Source organism: Lepidochelys kempii, chromosome 14 (assembly GCF_965140265.1).
Source record: "Lepidochelys kempii isolate rLepKem1 chromosome 14, rLepKem1.hap2, whole genome shotgun sequence".
In the NCBI taxonomy this organism is placed as follows: Eukaryota; Metazoa; Chordata; order Testudines; family Cheloniidae; genus Lepidochelys; species Lepidochelys kempii.
The window spans coordinates 37,806,581-37,828,361 of NC_133269.1; positions in this window are offsets into that span (position 1 = coordinate 37,806,581).

Below are 21,781 nucleotides of genomic sequence, written 5' to 3' on the forward strand. Positions count from 1 at the left end.
GTTTTCCTTCCTGGAACTGACTCAGGCTGTTTGCTGAGCTGGAGCCAGATCACTGGGAACATTCCAGCCTTGGAAGCTTTGGTGAGAAATGTCCCCAAAAAGCTCCGATCCTGCAACAAGCCCCCTCTGCTGGTGTGTGTGTGTGGGGGGGTGGTCACTGGGGCTTCACATGGACATCAGCATCCCCCTGTCCTGATGAGCTCACAGAACTGCGTGTCTAAGGAGTGATATTTAGGCTTGGCAGAATTCATTTGGTTTAATATGTTTCAGAGTAACAGCCGTGTTAGTCTGTATTCGCAAAAAGAAAAGGAGTACTTGTCGAAAGCTTATGCTCAAATAAATTGGTTAGTCTCTAAGGTGCCACAAGTACTCCTTTTCTTTTTGGTTTTATATGTAATTTTGACAGATAAGATTAATATTTATTTGTAAGAATTTGTATTTATCTAATTAAACTTTTAGTTTAATTTTTTTATCAATATTATTGTTCACAGTTGTGGGGAATGGGGGGGGGGGTCAGACAATATTTTAGTCAGACAATAATTATTTTATGACAGTGGACACGGAGATTCAAAAAGTTAAAAAGTGTAAGTTCTCAAGCAGCATTTTCTTTACTGTGCCTATTTGTAAATTTCAGTTATCATCAATGGAAATTTTTCTCCATGGTTTGTGTGTACAGTGAAATCAACATTTACTGACATCTACCGATAAAATCTAATCCTTCCAAGTCGAGGGATATTCAATTCGCAAGCCAAAAACTTGGTTAAGCTGGAATCAATGTTTCAAAGGCCTGATTCTGACATACGCTAAGGCAGCTTGGCATCAGTGTAAAGGAGACACAGTGTCAAAAGTGTTGCCAACATTCATGATTTTATAATGAGTCTCGTGAACATAAGAACGGCCAGACTGGGTCAGACCGGTAGTCCATCTAGCCCAGTATCCTGTCTTCTGACAGTGGCCAATGCCAGCTGCTTCAGAGGGAATGAACAGAACTGGTAATCATCCAGTGATCCAGCCCCTGTCACCCATTCCCAGCTTCTAGCAAACAGAGGCTATGGACACTTCAGAGAATGGTTTTGCCTGTTATTTGGTGGGTTTGTTAAAGCCCCAGCTCCTGGAAGCATGTGATGAGGTGAGACTCTTGGCTTTTGTTTCCTAAACAAAGGAAGGTTTTGCTTCGTTGATAGCAGAGAAAAATGTAACAATGTGATCCAAGTGCAGCCTAAAGGTCTGAGAAGCCAGATGGCAAATAGAAAGAACCCAACATTTATTATTAACTATTATTTTTAAGTCTCATGGTTTTTAAGGTGATCTCATCATTTCAGAGGTTCTGACTAATGAGTTTTAAAAGTTTGGAGTTGGCAATACTGTGAGAATTCAGGCCTTAACTCTGTATTCACTACCCATGGAAAGCCCCCTAATTTAATGTGATCATTTATGTAAAACAGCACAGTCAACAGAAAGGGAAACGGAGAGGGCAAGGTGTGGGAATGCGCATGGAGCCGGGCTGTAGGCCCAAGCAGCAAATGAGCCTAGGCCCTCTGGAGTAAGGGTGAAGTAAAGAGATAAATTACAATGTTCATTTTTATGTTTAGGTCCTTAGAACCTTTGCTGGAGAACATGAACTAATCACTGCCTGGCCTGAAACGCCAGGCCTGAAAACACAAACTGATCACTGCCAATGCAGTACAGCCAGCACCACGTCATCAAAAATCTTGAGATTGGCTGAAGGAAACTGGAAGGTTTTTCTTCTAAAAAATTACATTCTGGCGTTTTCGTTTGTTTCTGAGCGTTCATGATTCACTCTGGTCACGTTCTCAACCTTTTCTGCTCCGCCCTGAGAGCAAGAAACTGATCTTTGTTAAAGTGAGAGCTGAGATTGTCACATAACCACAGGATTCCAGGAGCTGGGGTGTTATGAGAAACACCAGCTAGTGAAAGAGTTAATGTGAAATGAGGAAAGTTTCTGACAACCCCAGTGTGATGTTTTTGTGATTTGATGTGGACAGAAAACAGCTGCACCTCTAGCGATTGCAGGTCCTTACCTGGCCCCCATCACTGCACTGTCTGAGCACCTCACAAACGCCAGTGAACTTAGCCTCACCATACTGCTGTGCACAGATGACCCATACCTGTTGACGGCAGGGTGGGGAGGGTGCGCAGAGTGAGGGCAGCACCTTCAGCTGATGTTACTGAGCATGTTCGGTCTGTGAGAGCATGGTCACTGCAAGCCAAGCAGCAAATCTGGGGGACACCCATGTGCCCCCCTGCCCCCCCCCAACACAGTGCCCTGCGGCTGTGAGATGGGGAGGGGCTGTTTCCCGCATTTTAGAAGAGGGGAAATTCAGGCCCAGACACAATAAGTGACTTCCCTGACTTCACACAGATCAGGGAAACGAACCTGGGTCTGCTCAGGGTAACTTAGCACCTTCGCTACTGGGCAAACTTTTTCCTCTGCAGCCGGAACCTGGGAGAAGAGGATAAGGAGACGGATGGACACGCACAGACACAGGGTTTGTCTGATAATCATCTCACTGACCCTCCCCACAGGAACTAGGCCAGCCTGTGCAGAGTCAGGTGATAATGGTGATGTCACCAGTCCTTGATGTGGCCTTTCTCCTTGGCCCAATTCTGACCCGATAATCACTATGTGGACTGCTTCTGCAGGGGGAAAATACGAGCCACAGATCCTAGTCTGGGTTTTGTCTGACTCTGGGCAGAGGAGTGTCAGGCCGGAGAGATGGGACAATGGGGCCTGTTCAGCACACAGAGCTGGACATGCTCAAGCCCACAATGAGCAGCAATCTGCCCCGCTGCACAGGCTCTTTGCTGCTGGAGCTCCCTGCAAATGTTTCCAACCAACGCATTTGCTGCCATAGATCTAGATTCTGACTCGGGTTGTACCATTGCTCCTTTGACATGAGCAGTCAGCCAGTGTTTGGGGCCTTGCTAGGTTCTTCCATTGGCAGGAGAAATTGATTATAGGAGTCAGGTATTTCTTTAATGCAATCTTTATTATTTACAAAGAATTTCCACACATTCGTGTGCCCTGAACACAGTACAAACAAACAGCAGCCGGCAGTTTCCTTACTCAGAAATGCACATCTGCCTTTCCAGGGAACCGTATGCCTGAAGCAAGCTCTGTCTCTCCATGTCCTGCAGGGATCAAACTCACGACTGCTTCTCTTGGCTTTCTGCCTCATGCACACCAAGCTCTGTAGCTCTGCTGCCATGGTGACTGTCGTGTAGACGTACCCTTATTCTTCCTGAGGGCTGGTCTACACCTACAACTTAGGTTGGCCAAGCTACATTGCTCAGAGCTGTGAAAACTTTCACACCCTCTGTGACGTAGTTAGGTCGATCTAACCCCTGATGTAGATGCAGATAGGTCAAGGGAAGAATTCTTTGTCACCCTAACTACTGTCTTGCCCAGAGATGGATTAACTGCACTGATAGAAAAAACCCTTCTATAGATGTAGGAAGAGTCTACCCTAGCCACTCATTTCTACTGGATATTGGGATGAATGCGTACTCCCCAGTCCCTGGCTCTCCCTCTCCCAGGCTCCCTGCTGGCGTGGAGCCTCTAGCTTCTCCCCAAACCCCCAAATCCCAGTTGATTAATTCTGTTTCCCTGCTACCCCTACATTTGCCTGTCCCCAGCCCAGCTGTTAATTCTGCCCCAGCAGCCCTTACATCCCCGTGCTGCAGGGAGGTAGTGGGGAGGAGCTTCCAGGGGTCTAAGAGGCCAGAGGGTTGGGTAGACAGGAGTCCTCCAGGTCATAGGTGCTAGGATGACTGTGGCTAGAGAAGAAGCAACCTCCAGGGACATAGAGACGGCTTGTGAGGCTAGAGAGGCTGATCTCAGGGTCCCCAGTGGGCTATTTCCCCCCACTCCCCGGGTCTCAGGGACACAGGCGGAGCCAGGGGCGGATTCTCTCCCCAGGGATGGGGCCCGGCGGGAAAGTGAAGATCGGGGCCTCGTCACCAGCCTCGATAAACGTCACCTGCCCCCGGCCACAGTCCAGACAAACCCGGATCCTGCTGGGGGCCCGGCTCTGGGGCAGGGGGAGTCCCAGGGGAAGTGAGAGCCTCGTACTGACCCTCCACCACCCAACAGAATCCCAGTCTCATTATATTTGGTGTGTTTGTTAAAGCCCCAGTTCCTGGAAGCATGTGATGAGGTGAGACTTTCGGCTTTCATTTTCTAAGCAATGGCAGTTTCTAGCCCTCTCGGTTGCAGAGAAAATCTGGAAAAAGTCACTGAAATGCCGCCTAAAGGTCTGAGCAGCCAAAAGGTAAATAGAAACAATCAAACATTTATTATTATTACATTTCATGATTTTGAGGAGCCTGACTTGTGCTTTGTAAATGCCTGGGGTTGGCAATACTGTGCCACACAGGTGCTGACTTCTAGTTTTCCCTGGAGGTGCTCCACCCCCGCGCCACCCCAAGTCCCCGCCCCCCACTCTGCCCCTTTCCCCAAGGCCCTGCCCTCACTCCCCCACATCTGGCACACCCCTTGCTCTACCCCTTCCTGCCCCCACTCCACCCCCTCCCTGACGCCTCCACCCGCCCATAGAATCATAGAATCTCAGGGTTGGAAGGGACCTCAGGAGGTCATCTAGTCCCACCCCCTGCTCAAAGCAGGACCAATCCCACCACTCGCTGCTCTCCGCCCTCCCACAACCCCTCACCGACCCCAAGCCACCAAATAGCTGTTTGGTGGTGGCGCCGAACAGTGGTGGCTGGTGGGTGCTGAGCACCCACTATTTTCTTTCCGTGAGGCTCCAGCCCCGGAGCACCCAGGGAGTCGGTGCCTATGCTGTGCCAGCGAGAATTCAGGAATTAAATCTCAATCCGTTACCCAGGGAAAGCTCCCTAAAGCAGCGTCATCATTTATCTAAAACAGCACAATCAACAGAAAGGGAAACAGACAGAGCGGGCAAGCTATGGGGCTGCGCACAGAGCCGGGCTGTGGGCACCATCCCCCTGAACTAGGGGTGAAATGAAAAGATAAAGGCGAATGTTCATTTTAATATTTAGGTCCTTAGGCCCAGATCCTCCAAGGTGCATAGGCTCCTAACTCCCACTGGCAGCAGCAGGCATTAGATTCCTAAATACTTTTGAAAACCTGAGGCTTAGCGTCTCACCTAGAGAAAACAGGCCTGGAAACATAAACTGATCAATGGCCTTGCAGTACTGACAGCACACAAATGTTCAAAATTCATGAGATTGGCTGGAGGAATCATGAGATCTTTTCTAAAACCAATCACATTTTTGTTTCTGAGCGATGAGGTTTCACTCTGGTCACATTCTCAAGTTTTTCTACTCAACCACAAGAGAAAGTAACTCTTCAGACTTTCAAGCTTTTCTAGCAAGAAACTTTATATGAATTAAAAAAAGAGATTCTCCTATATTCACTGGATTCCTGGAGCTGGGGCTTTAAGAAAAGCAACAGACATTGAAAGAATCCAGATGAAATTAGGAGAGTTTGTAATAACACCCTTGTGATTTGTGTGTGATTTGATGTGGAAGCCATCCTCCTAGTGTCCTGGGCATCCTGCCCCAAGTGACTAGTGAGGAGACATTCCTGTACTCCCGCTATTGCTTTCCCAGTTTATTCCTCTGGGCATCCTTCTAAGACACATTTCTCTGTGCTCCCAAGGAAGGGTTCTGTCTCTTGTTCATCTGCAAAGCTCCGCCAGCTAACAACTGGGACACTTTCCTTAATCACTGACAACACCTCTCCTGCCCCTGCGCCTAAGGGCATGATGCCTTCTGCTGGAAAGGAGCTAGTCTAAGCCCCTCCCATACTTGGAAGCACCCGGCTTCCCTGTGTTACAGAGTCACAGGAATCCTCACCCACTTCAACGGTTTCTGAGATTCCCTGCCCCTTCTCTGGGCTCTCCTCTGGGACACATTTCTCTATACTCCCTAAAGCCGGGTTTGTTTCTGGAGTTACCAGATTTGCCTGTTACTCTGGGATACGCTCATTTCTTAGGGTTTCAGCGTAGCAGCCGTGTTAGTCTGTATTCGCAAAAAGAAAAGGAGGACTGGTGGCACCTTAGAGACGAACCAATTTATTTGAGCATAGGCTCTCTTTGATCAGAGCCTTTCTCAGTCAAGGCAACAGGACAAGCGCATTGCCTCCTGCTGAGCTGATGTACTGCAATGGTGAGAGATTGTACCAGCCTGCAAGTATACTGAAGGAAATGAAGAGTTTAAATTATCCTCCACATGTCCCACTACAATGAATCCAACCCACAGGTCCCTTGGGCAGAAGTCTCAAGGTCAGGCTGCTACATAGTTTGCACAGTAAGTGGCGCTGCGAAATAACTGATCTTTAAATGCCCTCACGCTCCGAAGAGGTGATGGACACAGACCGTACCCTAGGCAGGCTCGTTTGGAAGCCGACGACTTTATGCGGCCACCCCACGGCCACGTTTTGGCCCAACAGGAGAAGGCAGCAAAGGAGCTCGCTGCAGCGGGGGCAGCGCCCTGCGCCCCGGCAGACCAGAGACTGCAACCGGCGGCGCGCGCCCGCACCGAGCAGCTGCCTGCACCGCCCCGGCCGGGCTGCCCAGCGGCGCCGGGGCCCTTCAGCTGCCGGGACCGCAGCGCCTCCCCCGGCTCAGACTCCCCGCCACGGCGCCGCGCGCAGGGAGCCGCCCAGCCCGGGCTCGCCGCAGCCAGGCTGGGCTTCCTCGCGCCTGCCGGAGAGGGCCGCGCGCCCCTTCGACTCTCGCCCCGCCCCGCCCTGCCATTGGCTGCTCCGCCAGGCCGACCCCGCCTCCCGACCGCTCTGTCAGTCACGGGCGGATGCCCCCCCCGTGCCCGGCGTAGGGGATTTTGGGTGATGTAGTTTTTGTGCGGCGGAAGTGACGCCGGCCCCTCGGCGGTCAGGCGGAGCGTCAGCGAGCGCGGGTCGCGGGGGCGGGGCTCGGGGCGTTGTCGGTCGCCCAGGGAACAGCCGGGCCCCGGCGCCCGGTGAGGGCGAGGGCCACGTCCCGGCGTTGCCTGGCCCCGGGGAGTCTGGCCCCGTGTTTGCCCCACCGTGGCCACAAGCCCCCTCCCCCCCCCCGGCCCCATGCGGCGTGTCCCAGCCTGGCCCCTGGCCCCGGCGCGAGGGAGGGGTGGGGCGAGCTGGGGCGGGGGCTGGGGGCAGGGGAGAGGGCGGAGAGCCCAGCCCCAGGGCTGTGTGAGGACGGGCCCAGGCTGGGTGGATGGGGCCTGCTCGGGGGAAGGAGCCGGGGCAGCTTTTCTCCCCCTCCCCCTCCTCCCCCTCCTCCTCTCCCCAGGCGCTCATAAGAGCGGCCAGACTGGGTCCGACCAAAGGTCCGTCCAGCCCAGCGTCCTGCCGTCTGCCGGTGGCCGGCGCCAGGAGCCCCAGAGGGAAGGAACAGAGCAGACGGTCGTCCAGTGACCCATCCCCGGTCGCCCATTGCCAGTGTAACCCTTCTGCCAGGCCAAGTTGATAGCAGCAAGGGCCGGGTTCAGTACACAGGGGTTCCCTCTCATTAAAGCAAATGCAAAACTGGCTCGAGCCCCCACCCAGTGACCTGGGAAAATCTTACACACCCCCTGGGCGCCTCAAGGAGGCAATACTTCCCCTCTCCCAAGCACAGAGTCTTGGTGTAGTAGAGAATCTTTAATAACATGAGGCAAACAACATCAGCATTAAATTGGGGAAACACCACAACTAGTGTTCATTAACCAAACCATGAACACTGACCCACCCCAGAAAATTTGGGCCACATCCTTTCCCTCAGGCTCTTGAGTCCCAGAACCCAAACGTCTCTTGAGTCCAGCAATCCACAAATCGCCCAAAGTCCAAAAAAAGTCCAGCCCCGGAGTTCAAAAGTTCACCTGCAGAGTGTTACTCCCCAATCTGGCTAAAATGTGCCTGGGTGTGGGGGAAAGAGGTAAGGGGCACCTTACGTGTCCTGAAGCTGACTGCCCCACAGGGCTCTGCTCCGCTCCACCACGACCGGCTCCGCTCTGCACAGCTCACCGTCTCACGACCGGCTCCGCTCAGCTCGCCGTCTCACAAACACACCGCTGTCTCACGACCGGCTCCGGACAGCTCGCCGTCTCACGAACACACCGCTGTCTCACGACCGGCTCCGGACAGCTCGCCGTCTCACGAACACACCGCTGTCTCACGACCGGCTCCACTCAGCTCGCCGTCTCACGAACACACCGCTGTCTCACGACCGGCTCCGGACAGCTCGCCGTCTCACGACCGGCTCCGGACAGCTCGCCGTCTCACGAACACACCGCTGTCTCACGACCGGCTCCACTCAGCTCGCCGTCTCACGAACACACCGCTGTCTCACGACCGGCTCCACTCAGCTCGCCGTCTCACGAACACACCGCTGTCTCACGACCGGCTCCGCTCAGCTCGCCGTCTCACGAACACACCGCTGTCTCACGACCGGCTCCGCTCAGCTCAGCTCGCCGTCTCACAAACACACCGCTGTCTCACGACCGGCTCCACTGCACACTAGAACTTCCGGCTCCCCACTACTTGACACAGTGCTCAGTGATTTCAGCTCTCACTGATTTCAGCTCATAGTAGTGGGAGCCTTAGTGCTGGTGCACTATAAGGCTGAAGTGAATTCAGCACAATACCTGTAACAAAACTCTTAATAGACCCAAAATTAGCTCTGACATTCCACAGTGGAGAGAGACAGAGGTGCAATTGGTGCTTCAGGCCCTCACAAAGGGGCCTACACCACCAGGCACTAATACCTGTCTCAAGTCTCTCTCAATTCACAGAAAGAAAAGGAGGACTTGTGGCACCTTAGAGACTAACCAATTTATTAGAGCATAAGCTTTCGTGAGCTACAGCTCACTTCCTCAGATGCATATCGTGGAAACTGCAGCAGGCTTTATATATACACAGAGAATATGAAACAATACCTATTCCCACCCCACTGTCCTGCTGGTAATAGCTTATCTAAAGTGATTTCCAGCACAAATCCAGGTTTTCTCACCCTCCACCCCCCCACACAAATTCACTCTCCTGCTGGTGATAGCCCATCCAAAGTGACAACTCTTTACACAATGTGCATGACAATCAAGCTGGGCTATTTCCTGCATAAATCCAGGTTCTCACATCCCCCCCACCCCCATACACACACAAACTCACTCTCCTGCTGGTAATAGCTCATCCAAACTGACCACTCTTCAAGTTAAAATCCAAGTTAAACCAGAACATCTGGGGGGGGGGGGTAAGAAAAAACAAGAGGAAACAGGCTACCTTGCATAATGACTTAGCCACTCCAAGTCTCTATTTAAGCCTAAATTAATAGTATCCAATTTGCAAATGAATTCCAATTCAGCAGTTTCTCGCTGGAGTCTGGATTTGTAGTTTTTTTGTTTTAAGATAGCGACCTTCATGTCTGTGATTGCGTGACCAGAGAGATTGAAGTGTTCTCCGACTGGTTTATGAATGTTATAATTCTTGACATCTGATTTGTGTCCATTTATTCTTTTACGTAGAGACTGTCCAGTTTGACCAATGTACATGGCAGAGGGGCATTGCTGGCACATGATGGCATATATCACATTGGTGGATGTGCAGGTGAACGAGCCTCTGATAGTGTGGCTGATGTTATTAGGCCCTGTGATGGTGTCCCCTGAATAGATATGTGGGCACAGTTGGCAACGGGCTTTGTTGCAAGGATAAGTTCCTGGGTTAGTGGTTCTGTTGTGTGGTATGTGGTTGTTGGTGAGTATTTGCTTCAGGTTGCGGGGCTGTCTGTAGGCAAGGACTGGCCTGTCTCCCAAGATTTGTGAGAGTGTTGGGTCATCCTTTAGGATAGGTTGTAGATCCTTAATAATGCGTTGGAGGGGTTTTAGTTGGGGGCTGAAGGTGACGGCTAGTGGCGTTCTGTTATTTTCTTTGTTAGGCCTGTCCTGTAGTAGGTAACTTCTGGGAACTCTTCTGGCTCTATCAATCTGTTTCTTTACTTCTGCAGGTGGGTATTGTAGTTGTAAGAAAGCTTGACAGAGATCTTGTAGGTGTTTGTCTCTGTCTGAGGGGTTGGAGCAAATGCGGTTGTATCGCAGAGCTTGGCTGTAGACGATGGATCGTGTGGTGTGGTCAGGGTGAAAGCTGGAGGCATGCAGGTAGGAATAGCGGTCAGTAGGTTTCCGGTATAGGGTGGTGTTTATGTGACCATTGTTTATTAGCACTGTAGTGTCCAGGAAGTGGATCTCTTGTGTGGACTGGACCAGGCTGAGGTTGGTGGTGGGATGGAAATTGTTGAAATCATGGTGGAATTCCTCAAGGGCTTCTTTTCCATGGGTCCAGATGATGAAGATGTCATCAATATAGCGCAAGTAGAGTAGGGGCTTTAGGGGACGAGAGCTGAGGAAGCGTTGTTCTAAATCAGCCATAAAAATGTTGGCATACTGTGGGGCCATGCGGGTACCCATAGCAGTGCCGCTGATCTGAAGGTATACATTGTCCCCAAATGTGAAGTAGTTATGGGTAAGGACAAAGTCACAAAGTTCAGCCACCAGGTTAGCCGTGACATTATCGGGGATAGTGTTCTTGACGGCTTGTAGTCCATCTTTGTGTGGAATGTTGGTGTAGAGGGCTTCTACATCCATAGTGGCCAGGATGGTGTTATCAGGAAGATCACCGATGGATTGTAGTTTCCTCAGGAAGTCAGTGGTGTCTCGAAGGTAGCTGGGAGTGCTGGTAGCGTAGGGCCTGAGGAGGGAGTCTACATAGCCAGACAATCCTGCTGTCAGGGTGCCAATGCCTGAGATGATGGGGCGCCCAGGATTTCCAGGTTTATGGATCTTGGGTAGTAGATAGAATATCCCAGGTCGGGGTTCCAGGGGTGTGTCTGTGCGGATTTGATCTTGTGCTTTTTCAGGAAGTTTCTTGAGCAAATGCTGTAGTTGCTTTTGGTAACTCTCAGTGGGATCAGAGGGTAATGGCTTGTAGAAACTCGTGTTGGAGAGCTGCCGAGCAGCCTCTTGTTCATATTCCGACCTATTCATGACGACAACAGCACCTCCTTTGTCAGCCTTTTTGATTATGATGTCAGAGTTGTTTCTGAGGCTGTGGATGGCATTGCGTTCCGCATGGCTGAGGTTATGGGGCAAGTGATGCTGCTTTTCCACAATTTCAGCCCGTGCACGTCGGCGGAAGCACTCTATGTAGAAGTCCAGTCTGCTGTGGACTTCTACATAGAAGAAGAGGCTGCTCGGCAGCTCTCCAACACGAGTTTCTACAAGCCATTACCCTCTGATCCCACTGAGAGTTACCAAAAGCAACTACAGCATTTGCTCAAGAAACTTCCTGAAAAAGCACAAGATCAAATCCGCACAGACACACCCCTGGAACCCCGACCTGGGATATTCTATCTACTACCCAAGATCCATAAACCTGGAAATCCTGGGCGCCCCATCATCTCAGGCATTGGCACCCTGACAGCAGGATTGTCTGGCTATGTAGACTCCCTCCTCAGGCCCTACGCTACCAGCACTCCCAGCTACCTTCGAGACACCACTGACTTCCTGAGGAAACTACAATCCATCGGTGATCTTCCTGATAACACCATCCTGGCCACTATGGATGTAGAAGCCCTCTACACCAACATTCCACACAAAGATGGACTACAAGCCGTCAAGAACACTATCCCCGATAATGTCACGGCTAACCTGGTGGCTGAACTTTGTGACTTTGTCCTTACCCATAACTACTTCACATTTGGGGACAATGTATACCTTCAGATCAGCGGCACTGCTATGGGTACCCGCATGGCCCCACAGTATGCCAACATTTTTATGGCTGATTTAGAACAACGCTTCCTCAGCTCTCGTCCCCTAAAGCCCCTACTCTACTTGCGCTATATTGATGACATCTTCATCATCTGGACCCATGGAAAAGAAGCCCTTGAGGAATTCCACCATGATTTCAACAATTTCCATCCCACCACCAACCTCAGCCTGGTCCAGTCCACACAAGAGATCCACTTCCTGGACACTACAGTGCTAATAAACAATGGTCACATAAACACCACCCTATACCGGAAACCTACTGACCGCTATTCCTACCTGCATGCCTCCAGCTTTCACCCTGACCACACCACACGATCCATCGTCTACAGCCAAGCTCTGCGATACAACCGCATTTGCTCCAACCCCTCAGACAGAGACAAACACCTACAAGATCTCTGTCAAGCTTTCTTACAACTACAATACCCACCTGCAGAAGTAAAGAAACAGATTGATAGAGCCAGAAGAGTTCCCAGAAGTTACCTACTACAGGACAGGCCTAACAAAGAAAATAACAGAACGCCACTAGCCGTCACCTTCAGCCCCCAACTAAAACCCCTCCAACGCATTATTAAGGATCTACAACCTATCCTAAAGGATGACCCAACACTCTCACAAATCTTGGGAGACAGGCCAGTCCTTGCCTACAGACAGCCCCGCAACCTGAAGCAAATACTCACCAACAACCACATACCACACAACAGAACCACTAACCCAGGAACTTATCCTTGCAACAAAGCCCGTTGCCAACTGTGCCCACATATCTATTCAGGGGACACCATCACAGGGCCTAATAACATCAGCCACACTATCAGAGGCTCGTTCACCTGCACATCCACCAATGTGATATATGCCATCATGTGCCAGCAATGCCCCTCTGCCATGTACATTGGTCAAACTGGACAGTCTCTACGTAAAAGAATAAATGGACACAAATCAGATGTCAAGAATTATAACATTCATAAACCAGTCGGAGAACACTTCAATCTCTCTGGTCACGCAATCACAGACATGAAGGTCGCTATCTTAAAACAAAAAAACTACAAATCCAGACTCCAGCGAGAAACTGCTGAATTGGAATTCATTTGCAAATTGGATACTATTAATTTAGGCTTAAATAGAGACTTGGAGTGGCTAAGTCATTATGCAAGGTAGCCTGTTTCCTCTTGTTTTTTCCTACCCCCCCCCCAGATGTTCTGGTTTAACTTGGATTTTAACTTGAAGAGTGGTCAGTTTGGATGAGCTATTACCAGCAGGAGAGTGAGTTTGTGTGTGTATGGGGGTGGGGGGGATGTGAGAACCTGGATTTATGCAGGAAATAGCCCAGCTTGATTGTCATGCACATTGTGTAAAGAGTTGTCACTTTGGATGGGCTATCACCAGCAGGAGAGTGAATTTGTGTGGGGGGGTGGAGGGTGAGAAAACCTGGATTTGTGCTGGAAATCACTTTAGATAAGCTATTACCAGCAGGACAGTGGGGTGGGAATAGGTATTGTTTCATATTCTCTGTGTATATATAAAGCCTGCTGCAGTTTCCACGATATGCATCTGAGGAAGTGAGCTGTAGCTCACGAAAGCTTATGCTCTAATAAATTGGTTAGTCTCTAAGGTGCCACAAGTCCTCCTTTTCTTTTTGCGAATACAGACTAACAGGGCTGTTACTCTGAAATCAATTCACAGAGTTTTGGAACCCATGTCCCTTGCCTAGTGAGTGCTACTCAGTTGATGGTGAGTCCTCCATCATAACAAAAAGGCCAAGTACAGTTCCAAGCACAGTTCCCATAATCAGGGTACTAACAATTTATTCTTCCCGCCCCAATAACAGAGACACTGGGGATCCCACAGCAGCCAAAGTGACGATTTGGGCAGTTATGGCCTCATTCTAGGCGGGGTGGGTGTGCCTATGCAAATGAGATCAGCCCCTGAAGTTCTTTTCCACAACTTGCCACACCTCACCACCAGATGTCAGGGTGGAGCCCACCCTGTCTCTGCTTACACCAGCTTCTGGCAAACAGGCTAGGGACACTTCAGAGCATGGTTCCCCTGCCACACCCTGCTTGTCTGCCTGGGACCTGCTCCCAAGGCCTTTTCAAAGCCCCTCTGTGCCAGGGAATATTTAAACATGGGTCACTCTCCCTGGTCTGTGCAGAGTGGGAGCCCCCCAGGGCAGGAGCCATGTCTGTGGGGTCTTTCCTAGACGTGCCCGGTGCTGAGGGGCTAGAGGGATATTATTGAGTCATCACAATAACTCCACAGGTGTGCAAAGGGTCTGTTTAGCCAGGGCCGTCCTGAGGATTTATGGTACCCTAGGCGGGATTATTAAACTGGTGCCCCTATGCCTGACTTGCTCGTAGCAACACAAACATAAGCTTACAGAATTGGAAAACTTGCCACATGCACTTTATTAAAAACAGTTTAACTTATTTAAGCACACTGTAATGCTGGTGGACTAGCACTAAAGAATTAGCGCAATAGAAAAAAATCTGATGTATTGACAGAATGATGCAAATAATATATTTTTTTAAATGCAATGTGTCAACATTTTATTGGAAGATTATATGAAGAGGTATTGAAATGCTATTGTAGTGATAATCAAGATGGCCCATTTAGACAGTTGACAAGAAGGTGTGAGGATACTTAACATGGGGAAATAGTATCCTCACACCTTCTTGTCAACTGTCTAAATGGGCCATCTTGATTATCACTAAGAAGTTTTTTTCTCCTGCTGATAATAGCTCATCTTAATTAATTAGCCTCTTACTCCACCTTTTCATGTTCTCTGTATGTGTGTATATATATAATCTTGTTACTATATGTTCCATTCTATGCATCCGATGAAGTGGGCTGTAGCCCATGAAAGCTTATGCTCAAATAAATTTGTTAGTCTCTAAGGTGCCACAAGTCCTCCTGTTCTTTTTATAAAATCACGGCTGATAAAGTCTGTGGCTAACACAGCTGGGAGGAGTGGTAAATAATGCTAATGATGGGGCAGTCATACAGAGCAGCCTGGATCATTTGGTATACTGGGATTAGTAAAACAAATGCATTAGTACTATCAAAAGCAAGGCCCTATATCTAGGAACAAAGACTGGTGTCCATAGCTAGAGCATAGGGAACTGTATCCTGGAAAGCAGTGACTGTGAAAAAGGATTTGTGCATCACAGAGGACAAACAACTGAACGTGAACTCCCATTCCTAATGTGATCCTTGGATGTATAAACGGGAGCAGCGAGTAGGAGCAGGGAGGTGATTTTACTTCTGTATATGGGCTTGGTGGAACTGATATTAGATACAGTTCTGGTGCCAACAGTCTAAAAAGGATGTTGATCATTGGAGAGGCTGCAGAAAAGATCCCCACAAATGATCTGAGGTTCTGAAGAAAATGCCTTACAGCAAAAGACATAGGGGTAGGGTGATACTGTAAGGAAGCAGAGGCAGAGGGAGCTGCTTTTTGGGCACAGGACTGGAGTGTGGAGCTTGGGATTTCTGCAGAAGCCAGTGTACTGCAAATCCCCATGGCTGTTCAAGGAAACAGGACTTTGTGTGTATTTCTGTAAATCAATGGGTGACACCGGGAATAATCCTGACTCCGTGTCCACCATTTCTTATCTGAACGGAGCCCCCTGACCAGCCCCCAGCTTCCAGATACCACTCAGACAAAGGGGCATCAAGGACTGTAACAAACAATGTTAATCATACGGTTAGAAAGAACTGCAAAAGTCTCTAACCCCCAAGTGACAGGCATGGAGCAAATGGCTTTGAATAGTCATTATTCACATTGTGTAATGTGATTGGTCATCTAAGTCACCTGGGGTGGATTTAGTCATCCAGTCAGAGAACAGAAAGGTTATAAACAATGGAGGAACAATTGATAAGTACCATAATTGTAGGAGGCTCTACCTCCACCATGTCTAATAATGCCAATCCTTGTATGGGGCCGTGGAGTACCTAGGGCAGGAACTCTTGTATAGTTAGGTGGATGGGCAGGACCCAGCGCAGTGGCGCTCAGAGTCAGAAGTGGGGCCTTTAGATCAGTAGTTCTCAACCAGGGCTACGTGTACCCCTGGGGGTAAGCAGAGGTCTTCCAGGGGATACATCAACTCACCTAGATAGTTACCTAGTTTTACAGCAGGCTACATGAGAAGCACTAGCGAAGTCAGTACAAACTAAAATTTCATACAATGACTTGTTTATACTGCTCTATATACTATACACTGAAATATAAGTACAATATTTATATTACAATCTATTTATTTCCCAATTGTATGGTAACAATGAGAAAGTCAGCACTTTTTCAGTAATAGTGGCTGAGACACTTGTATTTTCATGTCTGATTGTGGAAGCAAGTCGTTCTTCAGTGAGGTATAACTTAAGGGTACAGCAGACAAATCAGACTCCTGAAGGGGGCACAGTAGACTGGAAAGGTTGAGAGCCATGGCTCTAGATGGTACATAACACAAGTGTTATTCGGGGGTCCTGAGTTTGTGGTGACAGTGGGGAGGGGTACGCGAGGGGATGGGACAGGAGTCTGTGGCCACTAAGGGTCCTGCCCAGGGAAACAGGGGTAGTGAAGCAGAGAGCAGCTTTGTGGTGGGGGTGACCCCCTAACAACCCCTTCTCGGCCCAATCTGGGGCAGTAAAACAGTCTGTCAGGGTCTGGCCAGCTCTGCTATTAGGAGCTGGGCGACGCTGTTCCCTAAACGGGCTCCTGGCTCTGATGTTCATTAACCACGGGGCGAGTCACCTTCTTCAGCAACATGTCAATTTTAACAGGTCTAAAGGGGAACAGAATTTGATTGTGAGACGTGAGGGGGAAAGTTGGTCACTGGGGGGTTTAACCCCCTCCCCCTGCAAGCCCCTAACATGAAGAATGACTCAGGGCAACAGTTTCCCTCCAAAAAAGGAGAAGTTGCTGCAAATAAAGTATGTGAGGGGGAAAAAATCCAAATCTGAGCGGATTTTCCATCAGTAACTGATAATTACATGGGAAAGAGCAAAACCGGAGGAGATTTAACATCAATGTTCAATTATTAATGAGATGTAAAGGAGGTCCCGTATTCCTGTTCCTGTTGCCACCCCTTATCAGGGTTCTCAGCACTCTTCATCCATGGGTGGTAGGGGGACCCAGGCCCACCCTCTCCTCTGGGTCCCAGCCCAGGGAGCCTGAGTGACGCAATCCGGGACCGTTTATTTAAATCCCCTCCTGCTTCCTGCCTCAGGGCCTTGCCAGGTATTTCCTGCCTGCTACCTTCTCCGATCCCTTCTGACAGAGAACTGCTTTCCCTGGGCAGCTTCCTCCAGTCTTCCCCTTCCCTGGGTCTCCCTGTAGCTCCCCCAGGGCAGATCCTGACCAGAGCTGAGAGCTGGGTGAGGGCAGCAGCTTCACTGATGTTCAGGCAGCTCAGAGCCTTTCCTCAGGCGCATTAACAAATAACAGAGAGGAGGAGAGGAGCCCAGTGAGTGCGAGGGGGCCAGTAAGTGAGTGGGGCATTTCCTGCCTTGCGGGAGTCTCTGCCCAGGGAGGGGACTAAAATGGCCACAAGGGTGCACCACGGGGGCAGGAGTGAGAGCACCAGGGTCCTGCTGTACGGCTTGCTCTATGCCGCAGACTCAGCCATGTGGGGAAGCTGGTCCCAGCGATGGAGGGAGGGGTGAGCTGGGGAAGGGGATTCAGTAGCTGGGCCAGGGGAAGGGGAGTGAGAGCCCAGCCCCCAGGGCTGTGTGAGTGATGGGCCCAGGCTGGGTTAATGGGACCCGCTCCCAGGCAGCGCTCCTCTCCCCACATATGTTTTACCCAGCCCAGTCCACTGTGACAGATAGCTCTCAGCACAGGGCAATCCTGACACAGCTAGTGTCTTCTCTGACCCATCACAATTTGCTGCCCCTCCCCTTTCCCTGTCTCCTTGTGTAGGCATATTCTTAATATTTGTGATTCTGTTCATAATAAATTGTAAACCTGCAATATTGATTTATAATATTTGTAAATCTGCATTTATAACATTTATAATTCTTCCATTTGACATAATTGTAAATCTGCAATATTGATTTACAATTCTGTATTAAAGCTTGCAAACCGTACCTTGCAACCCGCTCAGTTGGCTCTGCTTTCTCTGAAGTGATACTTTCTCTCACTTGTTATTAAGATTGACGCTTGTAAAACTAAACCGCTCAGTTGATTCTGCTTTCTCTGTATTGACGCTTTCCCTTGATTGTAATTGAGATTGATGCTTATAAATGTGAACCAATCAATTAACGTGACTTTCTCAAATGGTTATGTTCAATTGGCTCTACTTTGCAAACGGATACTTTGTGATGGAGATTGACATGCTTTTTTGTAACGACCACAAAGAGCGGCAAATTGGAGCGGTGCTCATAGAAATGTCACATAGAGACTCCTACCCTCTATAGTTTGGATCAGGAATGTTAAAAAACGGGGAGTCTCAAATAAATAACACCTTTGTATGATAAAAGAAAGTCAGTACTGAAGGACTGTTAAGAGACAGGGAGTCTCAAATAAAATAACAATACTCGGTGAAATGAGAAATGTGTTTTTATTAAAGTAAGGAATGTATGTGAATGAATGGTGGGTTTTGAATAATCAGGGAAGTGCCAGCCTAGGAATTTAACATCAATTGGCCGAAGAAGACGCCAGGTGGAGACAACCAGAGAACCCCACCGGAGGGCAAACTGGGATCCACCCGACCAATTCAAAGGATGAAGAAAGCTGATGAGCACCTGACAGCCGTCCTGGAGCCGTCATGACTAACAATATGACAAAGCAAATTCCACGGACTGGCACAGGAAGAAATTCCTATAAAAATGGACACTAAGGACTGAGAACTTTGAGTCTCCAGTTCTGCCACTACCCTTCAGGAGCATCGGATGCGCCTCTGACACAGACTCGGCTCCACTCTCGTGTACAGGTCACCTGGCCAGTGCTCTGTCACCAGCAACTTCTAGGCTGGTAACTAGAACCCCTATGCAGAACTGGTATGAATGAATGAATATATATATATATATAGTTAAGTAAGGAATAAGTAACAATGCGACAGTGTGAGTTTTATATTTCTTTTTATTATATTTACAATAAATGTGGCATTTTGCCTTGTCCCTTTTAATAAGATCCTGCTGGTTTTTATTTTATTGGTATAACACCTGGGGGGGTCAGGGACCACAGGTAGAGCGAGCATCTTGCAGGGTTTCCTATTTCACACCAATCTCTGCACCATCGCTGCACTCAGGGCCCACTGCGCTGGGAGAACCATTGAGGGCCTGTCTCTGGGGGGTGGCTTTGCCAGGAGCTGCGTCCTCCAAGAATTGGCCCAGAGATGTCTGGAAACTAGGCCATGGTCTGAGATTGACTTGCTTATTCAGATACCTCTTGATCCCAGGCTTCCCCCAGCTGCTCCCAGGCTTCCCCCAGCTGCTCTTGGCCAGCGGATGCAGCTCTTTGTCCCCATCTAGTGGCCACATCACACTTTTTCGCTCCCTCTTGCTTTTCTGTAAGTGACCTCAGGAGTAGGCAAGGCGCTGTAGAACACTGTGAGGGGAGGAGAATTAAATTCATGGAGGTAAATGGAAAAGGGGATGTAACCAAAGGTAGATGGGGCCAGACTAACCTGAGCTCTTTCTTTGAGCTGAGAACTGGTTGTTTAGATAAGGGAAATGCAGCAGATCTAATATACTTGGACTTCAGTAATGCATTTGATACGGTATCACGTGGGAAATTCTTAGTTAAATTAGAGAAGATGGGGATCAGTACAAGAATTGTAAGGTGGGTGAGGAACCAACTAAAGGGGAGAAGGCTGGAAGCTGAACTATGGGATCGGAGGGAGGTTCCTAATGGAGTTCCTCAAGGATCTGTCTTGGGACCCATCTTCATTAATCTCTTTATTAATGGTGTTAACCCAAAAAGTAGGAGAGGGATAACAAAACTTACTGATGATTAAAAAGCTGGGAAACATGGTCTGTACAGAGGGGGTAGAATATTATACGGGAAGATCTGGATGACCTTGAAGACTGGAGTACCAGTAGAAGGATGACATTTAATGGTACCAGGTGCAAGATCCTGCACTTAGGGTCTAATAAGAAGAATTTCTTCTTGATGCTGGGGGCTCATCAGTTGGAGGCGACAGAGGAGGGGCGAGACCTTGATGTGTTGGTCGATTATAGGGTGACTGAGCCACCCATGTGATGTGGCCATGAAAAAGGCAAATGTGGTGCTAGGATGCATCAGCTGAGGCACTTCCAGTCGAGACAGAGAAGTACAAAAGTACATGACACTGGAGAGCCCTCCTCTAGAATCCTGTGTACGATTCTGGTCATTCAAGAAAGATGAATTCAGAGTGAAACAGGTGCAGAGAAGAGTTCTCAGGATGATCAGGGAATGGAGGGCCTGTCTTATGAGAGAAGGCTGGGAGAGCTGGGCTGGTTCAGTCTAGCAAAACAAAGGCTGAGAGGGGATCTGATGGCTCTCCATAAATACATCGGGGTAAACACCAGGGAGGGTGGAGAGCTGTTCTAGCTAAAGGACAATGTAGGCCCAAGAACAAAGGAGGATCAAGTGGCCAAGAACAAGTTCAGGCTGGAGAGTAGAAAGTTTCTAACCATCTGAGGAGGGAGGTTCTGGAACAGCCTCCCGATAGGGGCAAACTTTATTAGTTTTAAGAGAGCATTTGAGTGTGACTAAGAGACACATTTGAGTGTGACTGTATGAGAGGGTTGCTTGTGGGATGGGGGTGGACTGAGCAACCTTGAGGGTCTTGTCTGGTATATGTCTTATGGTCCCAAGTCTCTTGCTTCAGCTGGTCACCTGCAGGGGTCAGTAATATATTTTATTATTCCTTTCTTCTTTGCACTTACAAACTTTGAGCAGATTTAGGGATGAATGAATGTTCCGTTTCCAGTGGTGTCATCATGCCAACAGCTCTGGGATTCGGACATGATACGGTACAGTAGGGTAACGTGCATCAAATCTCTTCAATCCAGACAGCGTGATCAGCATGGGCAGCAGGTATCATGGGGCTGTGGGCACTGAGGTTGCAGTGCCCCGGGGCTAGGGTCTCGCCCCCCGACCTCTGCCGTCCAGTGCTGGGGCTGTGGGCTGTGGTGAGGGTGCTTTGGGCTCCTGCCAGGGAGAGGCAGGTAGAAGGGGAGGGAGGGGGACAGAAGGGGAGTGGCGGGACCTCAGGCACAAGGGGAAGTGCCAGGGGCTAGGCTTCCTGGGTGGCCAACTCACTGGCAGCCCGTGCTGATCAGAGAGTAGACAAATGATCGTCAGGCTTTGTGCTGACCAGGTCTAAGTCAGAGCAGCCTTGGGGCTGCTCTAATATACATTCCGCTCCACATAGGCCCGGGTAAGCTGAGAATAGCTGTACTACAATGCATTCTGGCCATGGGAAGCAGGGCAGTTGAGGCCTTTCCACCAGCCAGGGAAGCCTCTATCTGCAGGCATCCTCTGAGGGTATTGACCTTGTGACATTGCACTTCATAAGCCTTATAAAAATGTTTAAGTGTGAATATGATGTAACTGGAATATGCTTTATGCAAAAGGTCTCTATAAGCTTTGTAATGAGACCTTACAAATCTACTGAGTGTGTTCATCCTATTTGTATGAATGTGTCATTCTTGTATCTGAGATTAGGAATATGAGATATCACTCTGAGGTCCTACTGTAGTTATGCAAAGTGTGGGCCATTAATGGTGGTTTAGAATCTTGATGGCTCCCATTAGCTAGGACAACTGACTGTAGGTGGCTCCGTTCACCTGCAAGCCTTCACTGCATATGTGCGGGCCAGTCCTGAAAGAATGGAGGGGGGCTCACAGGACATGTGAACATGTCACATGATACTTGAATCCATCTTTAACCTGGTGCTTTTCCATTTAGAAGGAGGGGTGGGAACCCAGAGAGAGAGCGAGAGGATTCCCGCCTTGTGCCAAAGATATAAAAGGGGGTGGAACAGAACAAAGGGGGCTGCCAGTCATG